Source organism: Trichomycterus rosablanca, chromosome 5, assembly GCF_030014385.1.
Source record: "Trichomycterus rosablanca isolate fTriRos1 chromosome 5, fTriRos1.hap1, whole genome shotgun sequence".
Taxonomy (NCBI): domain Eukaryota; kingdom Metazoa; phylum Chordata; class Actinopteri; order Siluriformes; family Trichomycteridae; genus Trichomycterus; species Trichomycterus rosablanca.
The window spans coordinates 46,691,677-46,705,674 of record NC_085992.1 but is presented as its reverse complement, the minus strand read 5'-3'; the positions used below and the strand labels follow the sequence as shown (position 1 = coordinate 46,705,674).

Genomic DNA, 13,998 nt, shown 5'->3' with positions numbered 1-13,998 from the left:
ACCACTACAGAGCACCAACTAGTTAACCAGGAATGTTTGCTGTAGTGTGTAATGAGCATTTTGCTGCAGTTAGATCATAATAACAGGTTAGAGACGGACCCCTCAGTAGCCATATTGGTTCTGTAGTCTACAACTATCTCCATCCATTCATGTTCTGTGGTGAATAAATCAGTTGAACAATTAGTCGTAGTTTGTTAGCTTTGTGCTAATTAGCATGTAATCTGTGTTTGTTTTATTGAATCCATGCATTTTTAAAATCACCCCGCCCCCCCACTAAACTGAATATCTGCCATACAGACTGTGATTTGCATGAACAAAATGATAAGAGAAAAATAATTACATTAGAAATTATTTCTGCAGTTACTTAGCAACAATGCTAACCACAATAGATGCCTTCGCCCACTGAGCGTCTGACATTTCAGGGTTCCTGACAGACAAATCTGCTCCGAGTTCAAGAGCAGACCACATCAGGCCGATACTGAGCAGCACTAAAATGAAACGTTTAGCTTCGGAGATCTTTCACGTCTTGACCTGCTGCACTATGCATGCATTACTAAGTGAATAAATGAAGCAGTTCGAGGGGTCAGGTCCTGGATTTTGCTGCATCAAATAAAAAACTCATTGCTAAGACTGTGGGTTTTTTAAAGAGGTTACCTCAGGTTAATATTAAAAATAAGAAATGATCTGTTTAAGACTGAGAGGATTCCTGCTAATGATGGTACAGTGGTACCTTGAAACGTGACGTCAATTGGTTCTGGGAGTGGCGCTGAGTTTAATAGGTGTTGAGTTTCAAGATATTTTTCCCATAAGGATGTTTGGGAAACCTGTTAATGCATTCCATGGTCCTGTGGAACTGCATATATTTTAGGCTAATGTAACATAACAGGGTTGTTTGTGACACTTATACACTGAAAATAACATAAATATAATATAAAAACACTGAAATATAATTGACAAAAACATTTAAATACAATAAAACCTGCACTTTAGCTTTACTTCTTTATTGTTTCCTTATGCTTCTTAATCGTGGAGATGTTTGATATTGGAATACCAAATTCCGTTCAGTAAAGGCACATTCACATGAGAAGTGACAAAACTGCTTTTGCACCGCTGTGCAGTTATTTCCTATGGAGTTTACCAGTGCACAAAACTTAAAGTGACTTATTGTACTAAAACAATGAGCTAGGAATTTCCTTAGTGGAGAGAACGTATGATCAGTAATAATGAAGAGAAGTTTAGTGTTTACATTAAGCTTTTTTAACGATAAGCATTTTGGGCTCTCGGAAAATCTGATTCCTACAATTTCTCAGAACCTCGAGCTGTAACACAAGTTTAAAAGTGAAACAGTGAGGAAAATCTAGATAAACACAGATACATGAAGCTTTTAGACTGGATTTGATGGTTATTCCATACAAATGCAGATTCGTCTTATATCTGCACTTTGATTATGTTTTACCGCACCGCTCAAGTCGAGCACTGAGCAAAGCGACAGTCACACATATGTCGGGTTTAAGGATGCGGGGCGTTGACTTTCAAAGGTTTCGAGTTTAGGGGATGTCGAGTTACAAGGTACCACTGTGTTAATGCATTTTATTGGAACAGCCTGTTCATTTAAACCTGGGTATTAAAACCTGTGGCCTGTTGAAGATTTGCAGCCCATGATACATAGAAAAGTATTCAGACCCCTGGACTTTTTACAGACTTTATTTAGCTGCCATTTTTACCCATCAATCCACAATTACTCACTTAAAATGAAAAAGTAAAAACTGAAATGCTCACAGATGGTCAGTTGCTAAACATTTCATTTTACAACTACTGGGATTCACATGAAGTCCACAACCCCCCTACCCACCAACCCCCTGGTCACATTTGTATATTTGCAGTGATATGGGCCACATAAGGGGTGGCATGGTGGCTTAATGGGTAGCACTGTCGCCTCACAGCAAGAAGTTTCTGGGTTCGACCCCCAGGTGGGGCGGTTTGGGTCCTTTCTGTGTGGAGTTTGCATGTTCTCCCCGTGTCTGTGTGGGTTTCCTCCGGGTGCTCCAGAGGAAAGACGTGCAAGTGAGGTGAATTGAAGATACTAAATTGTCCATGACTGTGTTTGATATAACCTTGTGAACTGATGAATCTTGTGTAATGAGTAACTACCGTTCCTGTCGTGAATGTAACCAAAGTGTAAAAACATGACGTTAAAATCCTAATAAACAAACAAACAAATGGGCCACATAAAACATTAAAAGTAGTATTGGTAAAAAATTACTCCACCTTGGTCCGGTTAGCTATTTAGCTTTGAGTCACTATTTTTTTGTTAAAGAAAATGTTCAATCTAAGAATTACCTTGGACTGTGCAGGCCTCACAAATTTACCACATTTGTATATTAGAAATCCATTTTGCATACTTGCCCACCTCCCATCAAATCTGCCTCCTTCAGTACAACAGATTAACAACATCCTCTCCACTGACTGCACAGCTTCTTCCATCTCTATTATAACGTATAATTTACAGCCGAGTGAAAATTATGACTTTCATAATGTATAATTTATAGCTGAGTGAAAATTATGATACACTGCATTGGCAAAAGTATGTGGGCAACTGATTATAAGCTTGATCATGAGGCGTGCGGAACAAAATTAAATTGTAAATTGTTGCCACAGTTTGAAGTTGGAAGCACAATTTATTTTATTCAATCAATTTTATACACCTGTTATACTGTATAGACACCTGTACATTTTATCAGCTCCACTTGCCATATAGAAGCACTTTGTAGTTCTACAATTACTGACTGTAGTCCATCTGTTTCTCTACATGCTTTGTTAGCCCCCTTTCATGCTGTTCTTCAATTGTCAGGACCCCCCACAGGACCACCACAGAGCAGATATTATTTAGGTGGTGGATCATTCTCAGCACTGCAGTGACACTGACATGGTGGTGGTGCGTTAGTGTGTGTTGTGCTGGTATGAGTGGATCAGACACAGCAGCGTTGATGGAGTTTTTAAACACCTCACTGTCACTGCTGGACTGAGAATAGTCCAGCAACCAAAAATATCCAGCCAACAGCGCCCCGTGGGCAGCGTCCTGTGACCACTGATGAAGGTCTAGAAGATGACCGACTCAAAAAGAAGCAATAGATGAGCGATCGTCTCTGACTTTACATCTACAAGGTGGACCAACTAGGTAGAAGTGTCTAATAGAGTGGTCAGTGAGTGGACACGGTATTTAAAAACTCCAGCAACGCTGCTGTGTCTTATCCACTCATACCAGCACAACACACACTAACACACCACCACCATGTCAGTGTCACTGCAGTGCTGAGAATGATCCACCACCTAAATAATACCTGCTCTGTAGTGGTCCTTTGGGGGTCCTAACCATTGGAGAACAGCATGAAAGCAAGTTAAAAAGGTATGTAGAGAAGCAGATGGACTATAGTCAGTAATTGTAGAACTACAAAGTGCTTCTATGTGGTAAGTGGAGCTGATAAAATGGACAATGAGTGTAGAAAACAGAAGGCTTTTGAATGTTATCAGTATATACGTATATACACACACACACACATATACTGTATATATATACACATACAGTGAGGAAAATAAGTATTTGATCCCCTGCTGATTTTGTAAGTTTACCCCCTTACAAAGACTTGAACAGTCTATAATTTTTATGGAAGGTTTATTTTAACAGAGAGAGACAGATTATCAAGAAAAATAATAATTAATATAAATTAATTTGTATTTAATTAAGGGAAATAAGTATTTGATCCCCTACCAACCAGCAAGAATTCTGACCCCCACAGACCGGTTATGTGCCCATGAGGCACACAAATTAGTCCTGTCCCTGTATAAAAGACTCCTGTCACAGAATCAGTTTCTTCCGTTCAAATCTCTCAACCACCATGGGCAAGACCAAAGAGCTATCAAAGTACGTCAGGGACAAGATTGTAGACCTGCACAAGGCTGGAATGGGCTACAAGACCATCAGCAAGAAGCTTGGTGAGAAAGAGACCACTGTTGGTGCGATAATTCGAAAATGGAAGAAATACAAGATCACAGTCAATCACCCTTGCTCTGGAGCTCCATGCAAGATCTCACCTGGTGGGGTAAGAATGATTCTGAGAAAGGTGAGGTCAGTCCAGAATTACATGGGAGGAGCTCGTCAATGATCTCAAGGGAACTGGGAGCAGAGAAATGCTGGATATGACCCCAAGAACACCATCCCCACCGGGCATTTCTCTGCCTCCAAACACGGGGAGTGGAGTTGATGCCAAAGAGCTCAATTTTGGTCTCATCTGACCATATCACATTCTCCCAAGCTTTCTCTGAATCATTCAGGTGTTCATTGGCAAACTTCAGACGGGCCTGTACATGAGCCTTCTTGAGCAAAGGGACTTTGCGGGCACTGCAGGATCTCAATCCAAGTGTGTTACTAATGGTTTTCTTGGTGACTGTGCTCCCAGCTCCCTTGAGATCATTGACAAGCTCCTCCCGTGTAATTCTGGGCTGACCTCACCTTTCTCAGAATCATTCTTACCCCACGAGGTGAGATCTTGCATGGAGCTCCAGAGCGAGGGCCATTGACTGTGATCTTGTATTTCACCCACTAAGAGGTGCCGTGATGAGATAATCAGTGTTATTCACTTAACCTGTTATATCTGGTCGGTGTATGTACAGACAGCCTATTGCACACCTTATATACCCACCAAGCCAGCTCACGAAACGTGACTTCCTTCATGTGGTCATAATAATGTGACTGTTTAGTAGTGGTGGTTCGATCCAAATATCAATATTATCAATACCAACGTTGGTATTGGTATCGGATCTATACTAGTGTGATGGGATAGATACTTTAGTTTCACTTTTTCTCCGCTACATTCAGCACGTTTCTCCCGTTTCATTAGAAAGTAAAGACCATGTCTGTACAGACTCGCTCCTCTCACATCTTACATGCACACCTGACTCCTCCCCTCCTGCTCTGCCTGTGGTACAGTCACGGTGTTATCAGTGGTGTATAAAGTACCGGAAAGCCATACTTGAGTACAAGTACAAGTATCTTACCAGAAATTTACTTTGATAGAAGTAAAAGTCACCTTTTAGAATATTACTTGAGTAAAAGTCTAAAAGTATCTGATGTTTAATGTACTTAAGTATAAAAAGTAATTTGATATTAAATGTACTTAAGTATTAAAAGTAGAAGTAAAAGTAAATGCTGTTAGTATAAATGGAAGCGCTCATTTTAAATATAAAGATTGTTCTTTTAAGCCTGTAAACCACCTTAACAATTAACCTGCTTTCTTCCATTCATCTGAACATGATTTGTGCCAATTCATGATCATAATCAACTGTTGACATCACCTGTTTGAAATCACGTCATTATTTAGTTGTTTTTTTAACTTATTACTAGCCCTAAATGTTCCTGTTCCAATGTTTTTAGAATGTGAGTCGATGTAAATGTAAAAAACACTGCATCTATTTTATTTGCATTTTCTATACTGTCCCATTTTTTTTATTTGGGTAGTATATTTCAATAACAAAAAAATAATTTTGGCATAATTAATTTAAAGCAAAACTCAAGAGAGTTTAACAAAACGTGTGGCACTTTTATCCCTTTAATGATCTGTTCAACCATTAATTCAAATAAAAATATTTGAGTAAAATAAGCTGTATTTAAATAATCTTTTTTGGGCTGTATCTACTCACTGAATGGCATGTGTTAAACTAAAAAAAATATTGGTATTCTTACTTTAAGAAAACACCATTTCTAACTTGAAGCCAACAGAAGAAAAATCATGAATAATAAGTTGGATAAGTTGAGTTCTTGTTGAGATGATTACAGGGTTAAAGACGTGCTGCATGTTCCTCAGCACCATGAATCTCTCCTCTGGTCTAATACAGAAGTTCTCTGAGGAAATATTTGTCCGTAGGTGAGTTTTTAAAAATAATGGACGTGTCTTCATGAGTTTTGCACTCAATGAATTCCAAACAAATTTAGTGAAACGTTTTATTTGTGGTTCGAATGTAATCGGTAAAAATGGGAGGTAGATATCTGAACAATGTTAATGCTAATAATATAAAAAAACCGCTGATGCTGCAGCTTTACTTTGTTAATCATTGTTAACTTACATCAGTGTGTTGGAGCTTCTGAATGCCCACATTTGCGTGTCTTTGGGTGAACGACGCACTTTTAGAAAACTCCGATAGCTTTTAGAGAACGTTTGCACATGCGCATTAATGTGTTTAACCACCGTCTAACTTACAAGGGCAGATTCACCAAACCAGCATCACACATCTAACATCATTTAACTTCATTTTGTAGTAACGAGTAACGAATTTACATACAGCGAATGTAACGGAGTAAAAGTACACAATTTCTTTAGAAAATGTAGTGGATTAAAAGTGAAATTTGCAGAACATTTTTATACTCCAGTAAAGTACAAATACTTCAAAAAACTACTTAAGTACTGTAACAAAGTATTATTACTTCGTTACTATAAACCACTGGCTGTTATGTTGTTAAAATCCTAACAGACATCAGTACGTTGGTAGGCATTGGAAGATTGTAAGCTTTTGAATACTTTGCTTTGCAGATACAGAAATAGGGTCAATTTTATGGAAATAATAGTGTAAACTATCTGTACATGAAGTACGGACGCACCTTACGCACATCAATCGGAGCATGCGTAGAGAGGCTGTTATTCCTTGTTTTGGTGAATGAGAGCTCTTTTCTTTTGACTGTGTGCTTATAAATATAAACAGAATACCATCGATTTTTTATTTTAAATGAACAAGGACACATGTATTCGGTCGCTATTAAAAATGTACAAATGCATTCACCCAGCAAACACAACTATGCATTAGCCGCTTGGTGGTGACACGCCATGATGGTAACATTGTGAGAAAGTAAAGCACCAGAAACAAGAAATTGAACTGAATTTATTTACAACCCTACTGACAGCAGCTACTTACAAAAAAATATGTATTACAATAATACTCTTATATATCATGAAAATTCATTCAGATTTTGCAATTTGAAGATGCATCTACCTTAATTATTAAAAAGTATCGATATCAGCGATACTGGCCCTGTATTTACTTGGTATCGGATCAATACCAAATTTTGCAGTATCGCACACCACTACTGTTTAGTACCGGTAAATTTAACTAAAAGTGCAATTATTTGTGTCAAATTGGTATCCTTTACCTGTAAAGTTTCTATTTTGTTGTCTTTGAGCCTTTTCTCAACATATAAGGTTATATTATATCTCCATAATAATGCTTATGGTTTGGAATAGAATGCCCAACAAGCTCATGTTCAATTGTCCACATATTTTTGGCCAAATAGTGCCTATAAACCAGCCCTGGCTATATCCTGAATGAGCATGTTAATATTCTGCACTCTTATCAGACAGTGCGATGTGCTGCACTCTCTATTGTACATCTCCAGGAACAGCATCGCTTCACCTGCAAGGAGAATGATAGAGAATTTTCATATCGGGTTCATTGTAATTGGTAAATGCAGTGAAGGAAAGTATTTTATTGTTATTTAATATACTACTAGTGCAAAAATCCACCTTTACACACACTCTGTGCTTATAAATATAGTCAAAAAAGTATTACATTTATAATGAGATCAAGCCAAGAGATCGGTGAGGCCAGGCAAGCACCAACCTCTTCTATTTTTAAAGACTGCTGAGTAGTTTCAGATTTTTGGAAAATGTTATTTTCTTATAGTATTTGAATTTAGTCTCTTGGATAAAATTTTTCAATAAAATGTCCTGGAACATCGTACCATTCATGGTTCCATCAATAAAGTTTGATGCTCCAGCACCATTTGCAAAGAAGTAGAACAACATCATGATGGTTCCATCTCCTTACTTCACTGTTTTATATACAATGATCAGCCATAACATTAAAACCACCTCATTGTTTCTACACTCAATGTCCAATGTTCTACAATTACTGACTGTAGTCCATCTGTTTCTCTACATACTTTTTTTAACCTCCTTTTACCCTGTTCTTCAATGGTCAGGACCCCCACAGAGCAGGTATTATTTGGGTGGTGGAGCATTCTCAGCACTGCAGTGACACTGACATGGTGGTGGTGTGTTAGTGTGTGTTGTGCTGGTATGAGTTGATCAGAGACAGCAGCACTGCTGGAGTTTTTAAATACCATGTCCACTCACTGTCCACTCTATTAGACACTCCTACCTAGTTGGTCCACCTTGTAGATGTAAAGTCAGAGACGATTGCTCATCTATTGCTGCTGTTTGAGTTGGTCATCTTCTAGACCTTCATCAGTGGTCACAGGACGCTGCTGGCTAGATATTTTTGGTTGGTGGACTATTCTCAGCCCAGCAGTGACAGTGAGGTGTTTAAAAACTCCAGCAGCACAGCTGTGTCTTATCCACTCATACCAGCACAACACACACTAACACACTACCACCATGTCAGTGTCACTGCAGTGCTGGGAATCATCCACCACCTAAATAATACCTGCTCTGTAGTGGTTCTGGGAGAGTCCTTAACAGCAAGAAAGGGGGCTGACAAAGCATGCAGAGAAATAGATAGACTACAGTCAGTAATTGTAAAACTACAAAGTGCTTCTATATGGCAAGTGGAGCTGATAAAATGGACAGTGAGTGTAGAAACAAGGAGGTGGTTTTAATGTTATTGCTGATCGGTGTATAAAGCACTATAACAAAGTTTTTTTATGCCTCTCTTGCAGGCACCTTTAACCAAACAGCAGGACCAAGCAGCTCCTGAAGCAGCAATGAGGTAGATCTCTATATGACCTTTACTGAGTGCCCAACCAGGCTGGTAAAACCGATGAGACTCTATCCGAAGTTTCAGACAATGGTCAATGAACAATGACCATCAGTGCACTGTCACAGCACTGTAAAAAATCCTTGTTTGGTTATGTTCTGAGAATGTAAAAATAAATGTTGGCACCACATGAATTATGGAAATAGTTGGTCCAAAAACAAAAAATGTGTTGTGCCGTCAGCTGTAGTAGTTTTACTCTTCAACTTAAAATGTTAGGTTCAGTAAACGAGTACAACCGTTTTCACTCAACATTTCAAGTCCAATGAAAAAAACTGATTTGGGTGAGCAACAGTGGGAATGAGGAAACTTCTGCGCATGCGCTCCAGAGGGACGTCTTTGTGCCAGTTTTTATGGAGAGAAGAGGACTTTCAAACAACCGTTTTATATTAACGAGGAGATTTCAAACAAACAGTATCTTAACATCATTACATCTTATTCACAAACTGAAACTGAACTGAAAGCTGCACAGAGGACGTTTCCATCATTTTAATGTTTTTAAACGTAACTCCACATGCCACCACTACCTCTTTTACTTTGGTCTGAATATTAAATAACTATAGACAGAGTATGTTAAGCTGTGATAAAACACTGTATCAAACTAGTGATAAAGTTACCGAATCTTTCCACCACTAGCCGTGTCTATTAAGGAACCGACTCTTACACTGTTAGCGATCCGACTCTTGGATCGTTACTCTGCATTTTACTAAAATATTTTGGAAGCCTGTTGAGTTACTGCATTGTAAATAACGTTAAAGCAACTGGATGCTGCTGTCAGATGCTTCTGCATCCACATACGTGTGTGAAACGGTGACTTCGCTTTTATAAACGTTGTTAACAAACCGTGGTGTATAGATATTTTTAGTTGTTGAAACGAGTGGAGAAATTCTAAACGCAGCACATTATGTAAGTAAAAAGCATTAATTAATTCATTTAATTTGAGTAAGCGTTGTTAATCTCTGGGGAATCTAAGCAAACCTTTCTTACTTAAGTTTGATTTTTACGTGCTGACCAACGTACTACAAGTACCATTTTATACTGCAGTCAAGCCAGATGCTCAGTCAAATCAGCCCCCACGTTGTTTCTAAGTATGTGCGTCTGGTAAAACTGATAAAAAAAAAGTCAGACAACCTGAACGTGACTACATCAGTTATAAAAATATCAGTTAAAAATATATAAATATATCAGTTAAAAATATAAAAATATATCGGTTACAAATATACATATAAATATCACTTAAAAAATATGAATATATCAGTTAAAATATATATAAAAATAGCACATAAAAATATGAATATATCAGTTAATATATATACAGTGTATCACAAAAGTGAGTACACCCCTCACATTTCTGCAAATATTTCATTATATCTTTTCATGGGACAACACTATAGACATGAAACTTGGATATAACTTAGAGTAGTCAGTGTACAACTTGTATAGCAGTGTAGATTTACTGTCTTTTGAAAATAACTCAACACACAGCCATTAATGTCTAAATAGCTGGCAACATAAGTGAGTACACCCCACAGTGAACATGTCCAAATTGTGCCCATATGTGTCGTTGTCCCTCCCTGGTGTCATGTGTCAAGGTCGCAGGTGTAAATGGGGAGCAGGGCTGTTAAATTTGGTGTTTTGGGTACAATTCTCTCATACTGGCCACTGGATATTCAACATGGCACCTCATGGCAAAGAACTCTCTGAGGATGTGAGAAATAGAATTGTTGCTCTCCACAAAGATGGCCTGGGCTATAAGAAGATTGCTAACACCCTGAAACTGAGCTACAGCATGGTGGCCAAGGTCATACAGCGGTTTTCCAGGACAGGTTCCACTCGGAACAGGCTTCGCCAGGGTCGACCAAAGAAGTTGAGTCCACGTGTTCGGCGTCATATCCAGAGGTTGGCTTTAAAAAATAGACATGAGTGCTGCCAGCATTGCTGCAGAGGTTGAAGACGTGGGAGGTCAGCCTGTCAGTGCTCAGACCATACGCCGCACACTGCATCAACTCGGTCTGCATGGTCGTCATCCCAGAAGGAAGCTGACGCACAAGAAAGCCCGCAAACAGTTTGCTGAAGACAAGCAGTCCAAGAACATGGATTACTGGAATGCCCTGTGGTCTGACGAGACCAAGATAAACTTGTTTGGCTCAGATGGTGTCCAGCATGTGTGGCGGCGCCCTGGTGAGAAGTACCAAGACAGTCAAGCATGGTGGTGGTAGCATCATGGTCTTGGGCTGCATGAGTGTTTCTGGCACTGGGGAGCTGCAGTTCATTGAGGGAAACATGAATTCCAACATGTACTGTGACATTCTGAAACAGAGCATGATCCCCTCCATTCGAAAACTGGGCCTCATGGCAGTTTTCCAACAGGATAATGACCCCAAACACAACCTCCAAGATGACAACTGCCTTGCTGAGGAAGCTGAAGGTAAAGGTGATGAACTAAACCCAATTGAGCACCTGTGGCGCATCCTCAATTGGAAGGTGGAGGAGTTCAAGGTGTCTAACATCCACCAGCTCCGTGATGTCATCATGGAGGAGTGGAAGAGGATTCCAATAGCAACCTGTGCAGCTCTGGTGAATTCCATGCCCAGGAGGGTTAAGGCAGTGCTGGATAATAATGGTGGTCACACAAAATATTGACACTTTGGGCACAATTTGAACATGTTCACTGTGGGGTGTACTCACTTATGTTGCCAGCCATTTAGACATTAATGGCTGTGTGTTGAGTTATTTTCAGAAGACAGTAAATGAGGGGTGTACTCACTTTTGTGATACACTGTATATACAGTGTATCACAAAAGTGAGTACACCCCTCACATTTCTGCAAATATTTCATTATATCTTTTCATGGGACAACACTATAGACATGAAACTTGGATATAACTTAGAGTAGTCAGTGTACAGCTTGTATAGCAGTGTAGATTTACTGTCTTCTGAAAATAACTCAACACACAGCCATTAATGTCTAAACAGCTGGCAACATAAGTGAGTACACCCCACAGTGAACATGTCCAAATTGTGCCCAAATGTGTCGTTGTCCCTCCCTGGTGTCATGTGTCAAGGTCCCAGGTGTAAATGGGGAGCAGGGCTGTTAAATTTGGTGTTTTGGGTACAATTCTCTCATACTGGCCATTGGATATTCGACATGGCACCTCATGGCAAAGAACTCTCTGAGGATGTGAGAAATAGAATTGTTGCTCTCCACAAAGATGGCCTGGGCTTTAAGAAGATTGCTAACACCCTGAAACTGAGCTACAGCATGGTGGCCAAGGTCATACAGCGGTTTTCCAGGACAGGTTCCACTTGGAACAGGCTTCGCCAGGGTCGACCAAAGAAGTTGAGTCCACGTGTTTGGCGTCATATCCAGAGGTTGGCTTTAAAAAATAGACACATGAGTGCTGCCAGCATTGCTGCAGAGGTTGAAGACGTGGGAGGTCAGCCTGTCGGTGCTCAGACCATACGTCGCACACTGCATCAACTCGGTCTGCATGGTCGTCATCCCAGAAGGAAGCTGACGCACAAGAAAGCCCGCAAACAGTTTGCTGAAAACAAGCAGTCCAAGAACATGGATTACTGGAATGCCCTGTGGTCTGACGAGACCAAGATAAACTTGTTTGGCTCAGATGGTGTCCAGCATGTGTGGCGGCGCCCTGGTGAGAAGTACCAAGACAACTGTATCTTGCCTACAGTCAAGCATAGTGGTGGTAGCATCATGGTCTTGGGCTGCATGAGTGTTGTTGGCACTGGGGAGCTGCGGTTCATTGAGGGAAACATGAATTCCAACATGTACTGTGACATTCTGAAACAGAGCATGATCCCCTCCCTTCGAAAACTGGGCCTCATGGCAGTTTCCAACAGGATAACGACCCCAAACACAACCTCCAAGATGACAACTGCCTTGCTGAGGAAGCTGAAGGTAAAGGTGATGGACTAAACCCAATTGAGCACCTGTGGCGCATCCTCAAGTGTAAGGTGGAAGAGTTCAAGGTGTCTAACATCCACCAGCTCCGTGATGTCATCATGGAGGAGTGGAAGAGAATTCCAGTAGCAACCTGTGCAGCTCTGGTGAATTCCATGCCCAGGAGGGTTAAAGCAGTGATAATAATGGTGGTCACACAAAATATTTACACTTTGGGAACAATTTGGACATGTTCACTGTGGGGTGTACTCACTTATGTTGCCAGCCATTTAGACATTAATGGCTGTGTGTTGAGTTATTTTCAGAAGACAGTAAATCTACACTGCTATACAAGTTGTACACTGACTACTCTAAGTTATATCCAAGTTTCATGTCTATAGTGTTGTCCCATGAAAATATATAATAAAATATTTGCAGAAATGTGAGGGGTGTACTCACTTTTGTGATACACTGTATATATATATATATATATATATATATATATATATATATATATATATATATATACTGTATATATATATAAATATATCAATTAAAAATATGAATATATCATCTAAAAATAAATAAATATACCAGTTAAAAAATATATAAATATATCAGTTAAAATTATATAAATATATAAGTTAAAAATATATAAATATATCAGTTAAAAATATATAAATGTATCAGTTAAAAAATATGTAAATATATCAGTTAATTGTATTTGGGATACAATTTCAAGCTTTAAAAAAAAGAGTTGCTAATAACCTGACATTATGATTATACTTTAAATTGAAAGTCAACTAAAATTTAATCTTAGCTCTTTAATTTTTATTGTTATTAAAAGAAATCTACTTTCCACAAAACAATTCCACTTCATAATGATAGTACACCATCTGTAGATGTCATTCAGTTAATATCAAGCAATTCTGATGTATCATTTTTAAATAAAGGCCTTATATATTGTCAAATTTCCATTATTTTAACTCTAGACTGTTATTAAAAAGAATTCTCTACACTGTAAAAAGAGAATTTTTGGACCAACTTAAAAAAAATTACTTCAATTGGTAACACATAAATTAATTAAGTTTTTTTTTAATTAAGTTTGAAAGTTAGATTAACACAATTTTTTTTAGTCAGATCAATGTAATTTTTTTTATTGTTTTCAATTTAATAGTTTGAATTAATACAACTTAAATTTAAAGTCAACCTGAACTTAAGTCAAAAAGTTTTACAATTACACAACACAAGTGCACTTTGGTTCCATTCATGACAGGAAC

General features: G+C 38.7%; 1 protein-coding gene across 3 annotated transcripts in view; it reads right to left on the bottom strand.

The window, feature by feature from the left end:
* inpp4b (inositol polyphosphate-4-phosphatase type II B) overlaps positions 1 to 13,998 on the bottom strand; it is a 422,536-nt gene that overhangs the window by 377,544 nt on the left and 30,994 nt on the right. The gene's annotated exons all lie outside the window — the stretch shown is intronic.